This window comes from Trichosurus vulpecula, chromosome 7, assembly GCF_011100635.1.
Source record: "Trichosurus vulpecula isolate mTriVul1 chromosome 7, mTriVul1.pri, whole genome shotgun sequence".
Lineage (NCBI taxonomy): Eukaryota > Metazoa > Chordata > Mammalia > Diprotodontia > Phalangeridae > Trichosurus > Trichosurus vulpecula.
Window position 1 is genome coordinate 210447353 of NC_050579.1, and position 10360 is coordinate 210457712.

Below are 10360 nucleotides of genomic sequence, written 5' to 3' on the forward strand. Positions count from 1 at the left end.
TATTTTTTTGGGTCTCCTTTAGGAAGTCACTGACTTGTTTTTCATGGTTTTCTCGCATCCTTCTCATTTCTCTTCCCAATTTTTCCTCTACTTCTCTAACTTGCTTTTCCAAATCCTTTTTGAGTTCTTCTATGGCCTGGGGCCAGTTCATGTTTTTCTTGGAGGCTTTGGTTGTAGGCACTATGACTTTGTTGTCTTCTTTAGGCTGTATGTTTTGGTCTTCTTTGTCACCAAAGAAAGAATCCAAAGTCTGAGACTGAATCTGGGCGCGTTTTCGCTGCCTGGCCATATTCCCAACCAACTAACTTGACCCTTGAGTTTTTCAGTGGGGTATGACTGCTTGTAGACTAACGAGTTCTATGTTCTACGTTTGGGGGGGAGGTGCCAGCTCTGTCAGAGCAGCACTCCTCCTTCCCCAAGGACCCCCAACCCGAACTTGGCTCAGATCTTTGGCAGGCTGTGCACCCCTGCTCTGATCCGCCACTTAATTCCTCCCACCAGGTGGGCCTGGAGCTGGAAGCAGCAGCAGCCATAGCTGCCCCACCTCCGCTGCCCCCGGGGCTGGAAGCCGAACCGCGAACTCCTTCCACTCCCGCAGCTTTTCCCACTAACCTTCTCCGCAGTCTTTGGTGTTTGTGGGTTGAGAAGTCTCGTAACTGCCGCAGCTCACTGAATCAGGGCGCTAGGGCCCCCTCCGCCCGGCTTCTGGTCTGGATCGTCCACGCCGCTCAGGCTGGGCTCTGCTCCACTCCGTTCCCAGCTCCCAGCTCCGTGTGGAATAGACCTCACCCAGAGACCATCCAGGCTGTCCTGGGCTGAAGCCCCTGCTTCCCTCTGCTGTTCTGTGGGTTCTGCCATTCTAGAATTGGTTCAGAGCCATTTTTATAGGTTTTTGGAGGGACTCAGGTACGGAGCTCACTCTAGTCCGTGCTTACCAGCCGCCATCTTGGCTCCGCCCCCAGTAGATGATATTTTAAAGTCATTGTTTGATGCTAAGAAAGATCCAATTGAAATACGGAAAAATACAATGTAATACCCATTCCTACTTCCAGGCCGGGAACAGCAGCGGCTGCCTTTGTGGGTTTGGAATCATGAGTCAATTTAATTTTGGAGGATCTCCTGCCATTAGAGGTGGTTTAGCCTTTGGCCCTGCAAAGACAACTACCACCACCCCAGGACCAGGCTTTTCTTTCTCCACACCTGGCTCTGGAGGAAGGTTTAATTTTGGGACTCCCTCCCAGACTACCACAAGCATGCCTGCTACTAGTTTGTTCTCCCCAACCACCCCTGCCTCAATTACACAGACTCCAGGCTTCAGCTCTGGATCACAGGCCACACCAACTCCAGGTTCTGTCACTCTGGGGTTTTCCTTAGGGTTAAGTACATCAAAGTTAAATTTGGGCAGCAGTGGCACCCCATTCTCTTCAGGTATCACAACGGGCTTTGGGCTTGGCAGCAGGACACTTACTAATTCCACAGCAAGCAATGTGTCAAGCCAGGCCTCAACACTTACTGGCTTTATTTTTGGCTCTCCTACTACCACCACCACCCAACCTACATTATGTATAGGATTCTCTTTCCACAGTGGAAATGCCTCCCAGATGGGGACCATTGGTTTTGACCTAGGCTCAATAGGGAATGCAAGTCAACCAACAGCATTTACAGTGTTAACCTTGGCTTCTACCCCTCTAGCTTCCACTGCAGCAACTTCCACACAACCATATACTTCGTTCAGCCTTGGAGGACAGCCTCCAGGTTTAGGATTTGGATTATTGGGCTCCACTGGGTCTACTTCTGTACCCACTGCATCACTGGCCTCAACCTTCAGTCAGGGACCTGCCTTGACTTTTGGCCCCAAATTCTCAACAGCAGCAACCTCTGCTCCCACCACCACTGTGCCTACATTGTTTGCTTCCATAGCAAGTTCTTCCCCTCCAGTCTCTTCTGCCCCAAGTCTCAGTTGGGGCCCCATCCACTTCAATTGCAGCACCTGGTCTTGGAGTGTTGGGATTTGGATTAAAGCTTCCTGGTTCAACAAGTGCAGCCACTTCTACTACCACTACTATGACCTCAGCTACCACTTCAGGGTTTGGCTTCAATCTAAAGCCACTGACAATGCTCGGCACCAGCATTGTTCCTTCCACCTGTGCCACTTTGCCCTCAGCTGCTGCAGCTCCAAGGCCCACAGTGGATCAAGAGATTCCCGCATCCCAAGTCGGTGTGGACCCTGCGATGACTTACGTGCAGCTGGAAAGTTTGATCAAAAAATGGAGTCTTGAACTGGAGGACCAAAAGAAACACTTCCTTCAACAGGCCAACCAGGTGAATGCTTGGGACCGGACATTAATGGAGAATGGTGAGAAGATTACTTCTTTACACAGAGAAGTAGAAAAAGGGAAGCTGAACCATTAAAGGTTGGACCAAGAATTAGACTTCATCCTGTCACAGCAGAAAGAGCTGGAGGACCTGCTGGCCCCTCCAGAGGAGGCCATGAAGGAGCCGAGTGGGACTATCTACCTGCAGCATGCAGATGAGGAGTGAGAAAAAACTTATAAACTGGCAGAGAACACAGATGCCCAACTGAAGCGCATGGCCCAAGATCTCAAGGAGATTATTGAGAACCTGGATACATCTGGAGCGCCTCCTGACACCAGTGACCCACTCCAACAGATCTGTAAAATTTTGAATGCACATATGGATTCTCTTCAATGGCTCAATCAAAATTCAGCCCTGTTGTAGCGGAAAGTGGAAGAGGTATCAAAGGTTTGCGAAAGTCGTCGCATGGAGCAGGAACGCAGCTACTGGATTGTGTTTGATTAAATGACTTCAGCTCTGTTGAATGGTGTTTCCATGCCATTTCATTACCTATCCATTACATAACAGGTCCTAGGGTATAAATTTGAGTAAAACATACAATTACATATTGCAGTTATTTTTTTTGTTACAGTGAAGTTCGTGTGGGTATTTTTTTCCATTGTAAATCTTAAATAAAACATAGAGTTAATCTACTGCAGTCAGTTTTTGTTACAGTAAAGTTTGTGGGAATTTTTCTCCATTCTAAATCTTTATGGTGGTAAGGAAAAGTATGCTAGAATTTGCATAATTATATCAAAATTTTGTCAATCTCTTTATGCCGATTAAATTGCTCGATGCTTTGTGAAGTCTTCCAAAAAAAATACCCATGCCTTCATCAACATGCCTGAAAAATGCTTTCTCGCTCTTCAATCACTTATTGCTCTGAATCTACATTCTTGTTCCTAACCCAAATCAAGACATCCTTAAGGTCACCACTGACTGCTACCCATTTATATGATCAACCAAAACTGCAGGCCTTCATGCTGCAGCCAAATATTCAAGTACTTTCCAACCAAAAACAGACACAATAAAGTCATTAAAAGGTTAGTTAACTTTAAAATTAGAAAATATTTTTCATTTTTTGGAAATTATTAAGTATATAGTAGCTAGATTTTTACAAAATAATGCACCTTTTTAAGTATATCTAATTGAAGTTTGTTTAATGTGGCCTTATTTGATTGCAGCTAAATATTAATGAGACCTTCCAACATTCAAAGATTCTCCACCCCTGTTTCGGGAAACACTCTGTATAGGAATTTATCAGTGATACTATTAGAAGCCTGAGTCACTCAGTATTACCCTCAAGACACTACATGGAAGAAATAGGCAGTCACCTTCTGAGATCCAGTCTGCCACTATGAGAGGAAGTTGAAAGAATAAGCCAATGGAGTGGTATGATTTGTATCATCCTTGTGAGAACATAGGTTTAAGTCTCTACTTTCTATGTTACCCACTCGACTTTGGAAAGTCACTACACACCTTTGGTTTCCTAATATTAAAAAATGAACTAAAAGACCTTTGAAATCTCTCCCACATAGAAATCTATGATTTTCTCTTTTGTCTGTTGTCTTTAATTAGACTGTAAGTGCCTTGAGAGCAGAAACTGTCTAGCATGCTTGTAGTTGTATCCTCAATGCTCAGTATAGGACTTGGTATATAAATTTTTAATAAATGCTTTGCCATTATCATTGTCATCTGATGATAAAGTAAAAATGCTTTGGAAAATATAAATCACTCTGTAATTGTAAGGTATCATTACATAAGAATCAGACTTTAAGTTGGAAGATTGGGAAGGGATGGAGGGGAGATATGAAAAGATACTATAGAGATTGTGAAACTTTGCAGTATTGTGCAAATTATTATGTATTTTTTTCTTTTCTTTTTAAAATGTTTTATTTTTGCCACTTATAATGTGATATACTGATATATTTCCTTGGTTTGAGGAGCCTGGTTATTTTGAGATGGACCTACTCCCTTAGGTATGGAAGACAATACATGGATTCTACTGAGCTAAGAAATAAGAGAATGACCCAATCCTCAAAGAAATAGGCAGCCCAGAAAAGCAGGAATATAATGCCTTACTGAAGTTCAGTTGATATATTTCTATAGTAAGCAACAGTATATAAAATGCATTTATAGAGTTATAAAACAATATGCCATCAATAAGAAATTACCAAACATTTATTAAGTGACTACTACGAGCAGAACATTTTCTTAGACCATGGGGATAGAAAAAGTTTTGATAAGTCAGGGTCTCTGTCCTCAAGTACCTTACAGACTAGAATGCAACTTAGACAGAAGCAGTTATTAGCAAAATATTATATGATAATTACATTCCAGTGTTTTAAAACAAAGTGAGATCCAAGTGGGAAGGATTTTACCAAATGAGAGATCAGAGAAGGATATTGGATTTGTGCCGTGTTGTAAAGGGTAGGTAGGCTTTTATAAATCAAGGAATGAAATGGCATCATTACAGGCACAGGTAAAAAAAAAGCAAAGAGATGTGAAAGGATAGTGTATGTTTTGCTGAGTAGTAGAGTTTGACACTCTCTGAGTGTGTGCCTGTAAATGTGCATGTGTATAGAATAAAAAATCATCAAGAAATCCTAAAAAAGAAAGACATCAAATTGTGGAAGGTTTTGAATGTACCATGCAGAAGATTTTAAACTTTAAACCATTGACTATAAGGAGATACTGAAGATTTTTAAACAGAGAAGTAATATGAATAAATTCGTGTGGCTGTTTTTAAAGTTTACTTTGGTGGCAGTACGGAGGTTGAACTAAAGGGATGAAAAAAGGAAACATTGCATTTGGAGTCAGAGCATCTGGGTTCCAGAACCAGTTTGGACACTTAAAGTGTTACCTTTGATACTTTGGAGAGGTCATTTCACCTCTCTAAATTTCAGTTTTCACTTCAATAAATTAACAGTTTGAAAGAAATAACCCTTAAGGTTTCTTCAGGCTCTAAATCTATAATCTAATAAATATCTTCTAGAAACCATTTCTTTATCTTTGGTGTATATTCATTTTGATTATTCTTTCTTAAAATTATTTTATATTTTATGCTCTCAGAATAAATTAATGATAACTATTTAATGACCTATGGCTATGAGGAGGACTCAGGAACTCTTTGATAAGGAAGGCTTGTGATATCAGATCTTTAGGTCAGAGACGACAAAAGGCCTGAAAGATCTGGTTCTGAATTTCATCAATTTTGGTTTAGACTCTGATGCTAATATGCCAAATATGATTATAGGATTGGTATAGATGGTCCTGATTAGTTGACTGGAGCTAACTGACTTGCAGCAAAGCCAGGCAAAAAGGCAGAGAGGCAAGGCTATTTCTACTTAAAAGAAAGACCCATGAAAAACAAACTCTTAGACTCTCAAGAGTCTTCATCAATCTTTTCAAACCTTCATGGCATTCTTAGGTGAATCTTGATGACTCATAAGCATGGATGTAGTGATGACATGGACTTCTGTGGTCCATGGGAGAGAAGAATATGCAAATCACCACCATGAAAGCATCCAAGTTTATAACCCTTGAGATAGAAATAGAATACAGTTGGTCTATTTTAAGTAAACAACTGCATCATGCCAGCCCTGTTTTCTAAATAAACCATTAGTCATAAGGCAGTATGTTAGGGACTATTCTAGAGGTCAGTAATTGTTTTCAGTAATTGGCCTATCTCACAGCTGTAAGAAATCCTAGTATATGAACTACTGAACAAAAGGCCTTCAGTAAAAGTTTACCTGTTTACAACATGTACATCAGACCTTAGAGTTTGGAGACAGACCAAGAAATTTAAGAGTTAAATCACAAATTTGGAACAAAAACAAACTTTGGCACCTTTCTTACTTATTTTTCGAAGAATCTCCTGAAGAGGCCATCATCAACGGGACACAGGAATAAATGAGTACATGGGTAAATTTCTCAGAGCCAAGGCAAGGTCAAGAAAGCAGGTTCTTATTTATATGAGAAAAAGTCAAACTTAGTAAAGTGATTTAGAGTCTCCTTCTCTCTCTCTTTGTCTTTCTGTTTGTCTGTCTCTCTGTCTCTATCTCTGTCTCTGTCTCTCTCTCTCTCTCTCTCTCTCTCTCTCTCTCTCCTTCCCTCTCTCCTTCCCATCCTCATGTACTTAATCATTTTACAAAGACACTAAAATATTGATCTAGAAGTTGTGGCAACACATAACATTTTGCTTCCTTACCCCTAGGAATTGGGGGAAAGAGTTACAATATCACTGACATGAGAGTTGAGATCTTCTCTACAAAAATGGAAATGAGGGAAGTTCTATTAATTTCTCCTGTCCCCTACCTTGAGCCATAGATTTGAAGACAGCAAACCCCATCCCCAGGTACCTTGAGGCCTTGGTTGGTTCTAAGAATATCCTCAAATAAATCGCATTTGGATATGGAGATTTGGTATATGATCTTTTTCCTTCTGCTCTCTTAGAAGTGATGCTGGCTTACCACAAAATCACTCTTTGGAACATTTAAAATTTGAAATTTGAATTTGATGCCAAATGTAGGAATTTAAATGGTAGAGATAATGATCAATTTTTAAAATTCTAAGCAAAATACTATATACTTGAGGTAAATAACACTGATTAGGTAGCCCAATTTAAAAAATAAAACATCTTAATCTAATGTAAAACTTAAAGTTATATTAGCAAATAGATAGAGAATTAATATAAATATAGCACCTAATCAATGAGCAATAATTCATTAAATGACTGCTGTCTTCCCAGAACCATATTTTGTGTTTGATCATTTATTGTGACCTCACCTTGAATTTTTCCTACCCTGTTTGGGTACCCCATCTCACTGTGGTGATTTGAATAGAGTCTTAACTTAATAGTAACATAGGTTGCAAGAACTACAAGGGAAATGGGCATTGCATCAAATAGTCTAAGACTGGTTTAGTAGGTAGAGGGAAAACTTTCTTATTTAATCAATTTGTTAAAGGTTTGCTTGCAAAAGTCAATATCTCTCTACTTAACTCTAGCTTGTCCATTTTCTAACATCAATATTCTTCTGCTAATCTTCAGCATGCTTCCTTTTTTTCTTCTTTCTTTCAGTGTCACCAATTTTGAGACTGAAAACATCTGATAGGTCACATTGCCCCGGCCAGGAAAAATTACCTCCATGCCAGGAACATCACTGAAATTGGCTTGTAGGTACTGCCTGGTACTAAACCAAGGATCACAGTCATTTCCAGCATTGCTATGGGCATTTCTGCCCTTTTCCTCTATAGCCATAGCCCCTAGGGGTCACTGGAGTTAATGTAGTGATCTGGAGACTTTTCTGTGCCTACAATCTTGGGGAAAAGTTTGAAAAATATTACAGCAGCTACTTTTCTAAACAGCGGAAATGCAGTAAATCCAAACTTCATCACATCATGTTGAAAAGAATATCTTCTGGTTCTTGTGCCTTCTGAATTCTTAATTACTTCTCTCTTTTGTTTGTAGGCCATGCATGACAGTTAAATAGGATCCATTGTTTTGGAAAATCTGAGAAGTAAGTCTCCTTAGTTGTTCTAACATTTCCTTTATATTACTTTCAACTTTTTGAAGTCCTATTCATAATAAATTACCTAACATAATGCCTAATATATAACTTCTATATTCCAGCATTATGCTATACACTAGAGATAAAAAAACAACAAAAAAAATGAAATAGCCTCTGCTCTCAAGGAGCTTTCACTCTATAGAGGGAGACAACATGTATACTTACAAGTATATACAAGATATGTTTAAAATAAATACAAGAAAACTTTGAAGGGAGACACTAATTGTTGTAGCAGGTGGTATTTGAGCAAAGGTTTTGAAGGAAACTATAGATTCTAAGAGATGGAGGTGAGGAGGGATCTCCAGTCACAGGCAAAAACAGGGTGATGGGGAAATCTAGTATCGTATGTGAGGAATGGCAAAAGGTCTAGTTTGCCTAGAAAGATAAGTGCATGACAGAGTAATGTATAATAAAACTAGAAAAAATAATTGAAGTTAAACTGTGAATGGCTTTAAATGTAAAACAGAGGAGTTTGGAATTGATTCTACAGGTAAAAGGGAGCCATTGGACTTGATTCAGCAGAGTAATGACAAGGTCAGATTTGTATGTTAGAAAGATTACTTGGGCAAACGTGGAAATGAAGCATTAGAGAGAAAAGAGTCTGAAGGCAGGGAGACCAGTTAAGTGGCTATTGCAACTATGCTGTAAAGAGGTGATGAGAGATTTAATTAGCATCATAGCCATGAAAGTGGAGAGATTATGAACAATTTATACTATCATTTCACTTCAGTTGCATACAAGTATGCTCAATCTCACAGTCATTCCTAACTGTTCTGGTTCTATGAATAAGGACTGCCATTACTCTTAGATCAAAATCTCCTTTAATTCTTCCTTTTTCTCTCTCTCTTTCATTCCGAATAATACTATTCTCAATCCTTAGTGGCATCACCAGTTACTCTATTCCTCTGCATTTTCTTTTCATCACCCTCATCTGGCCTCATTGTTTTCACTTCGAATGCTCAACTTTACACTGAGCTATAATAATGAATGTTGTATACCATTGTCCAATCTAAATTTAGGTGCTGCTAAACCCCAATTCTTGATTACTCTCCAACATCCACCTTTTACACTTCTACTTACATGTGCTGAATTACACAAGAGGAGGTCAAACAGCTTGGCTCGTAGGGCAAGATGGACTAAATTTTTTGTTTTGTAATACCTAAAGGGCTCTCCTTCTAAATAAGCAATCCTTTAACTTCTTCTTGATTGACTCTATTATATTCTTTACGATGTCTATTTCAAAACTTTACTTCACTCCTTAGTCTTATGTTCCATGACCACCTTGCTACCTGGACCAGAAACTAAGCTCAAAAAGACTTTAAACTTTCCATCCCAGAACTCCCTTGGTCAGTATTTATGTTGCCCACATGTGGGCCTCAGTGGTTTATATCTAAGCCCAGTACCATCTTCCATTTCTGGAATCAAAACCAAACCAACTCCACATTCCTGAAAAGAGTATGTCAATCTACTCTCCTTTGGTTCCACGCACTTTCCAAACCAACAAACCTTTGAAGCTACCAATTTTCTATTTGTTCTGTCTCCCCCTCCCAGAAAAGTAAGTTCTTCTTGGTCAGGGACTGTCTGTGTCTTTTTATTTGTGCTTCCAGTGCCATTCTTGGTTTTAGTGTTTAATAAATGCTTTTTCCATCTATCCATTCATTCATTCTTGTCTCTGTCCAGCGACTTACTCAAGCTATATAATTTACCTCAGAGCAGAGGGCATTGTCTTCATTTAGGCAAGAAAGTATAAGCCATGAATGGCAAACCCTCACTTTGTAAAAAAAATTCTATATATCACATACCATCAATAGCATTTCCCATTCTCTCCTCCTTTGCTTCAGTATCTAAAGAAAGGTCAATGTTTTCCTTGCTGAGGATACTCTGCTTTTGTGCTTGATGCCACTACCTCCCCAAATTTACCCCTACAATTTTTGTCATACCCTCTTTAATCAATAATCTCTCTTTAGCTACCCACTCCTCCTCTCTTGTCCATCTCGATCATTCTTAGAAAAATGTAATTTGATGCTGCCATATCCTCTAGCTATTACTTTATATCTCTAATTCCTTTAACAGCCAAATTTTTAGAAGAAAGTCATCTACAATCAATAACTCTAGTTTGACATCTCTCACACACTTGCTTACCTTTTGCAGTTTGGATTTTGACTCAAAAAGTTGAGTGATTTTTTTTCTTTAAGTCAATGAATAATCTTTTAATTGGCAATTCTAATGAATTTTTCTCATCCCTCATATTTCTTGACCTCTTTTTAGCTTGTGACAATGTTGACCACTCTTCCTCCTCGATACTCTCTCCTTTCTGGGTTTTCATGATACATTTCTCTCCTTTTTTCTTAGCTGAGTGATCCTTTTCAGTCTCTTTTAATGTATCATCATGCTTGATCCACTCTTTAATTAAGCGTAGTCATCAAGGCTCAGTT

The 10360-nt window shown here is 39.3% G+C and overlaps 1 pseudogene; it reads left to right on the forward strand.

Annotated features, from left to right (window-relative positions):
• Positions 1-1085: 1085 nt before the first annotated feature.
• On the forward strand, positions 1086-2820 carry LOC118858459 (annotated as a pseudogene).
• Positions 2821-10360: the final 7540 nt, after the last annotated feature.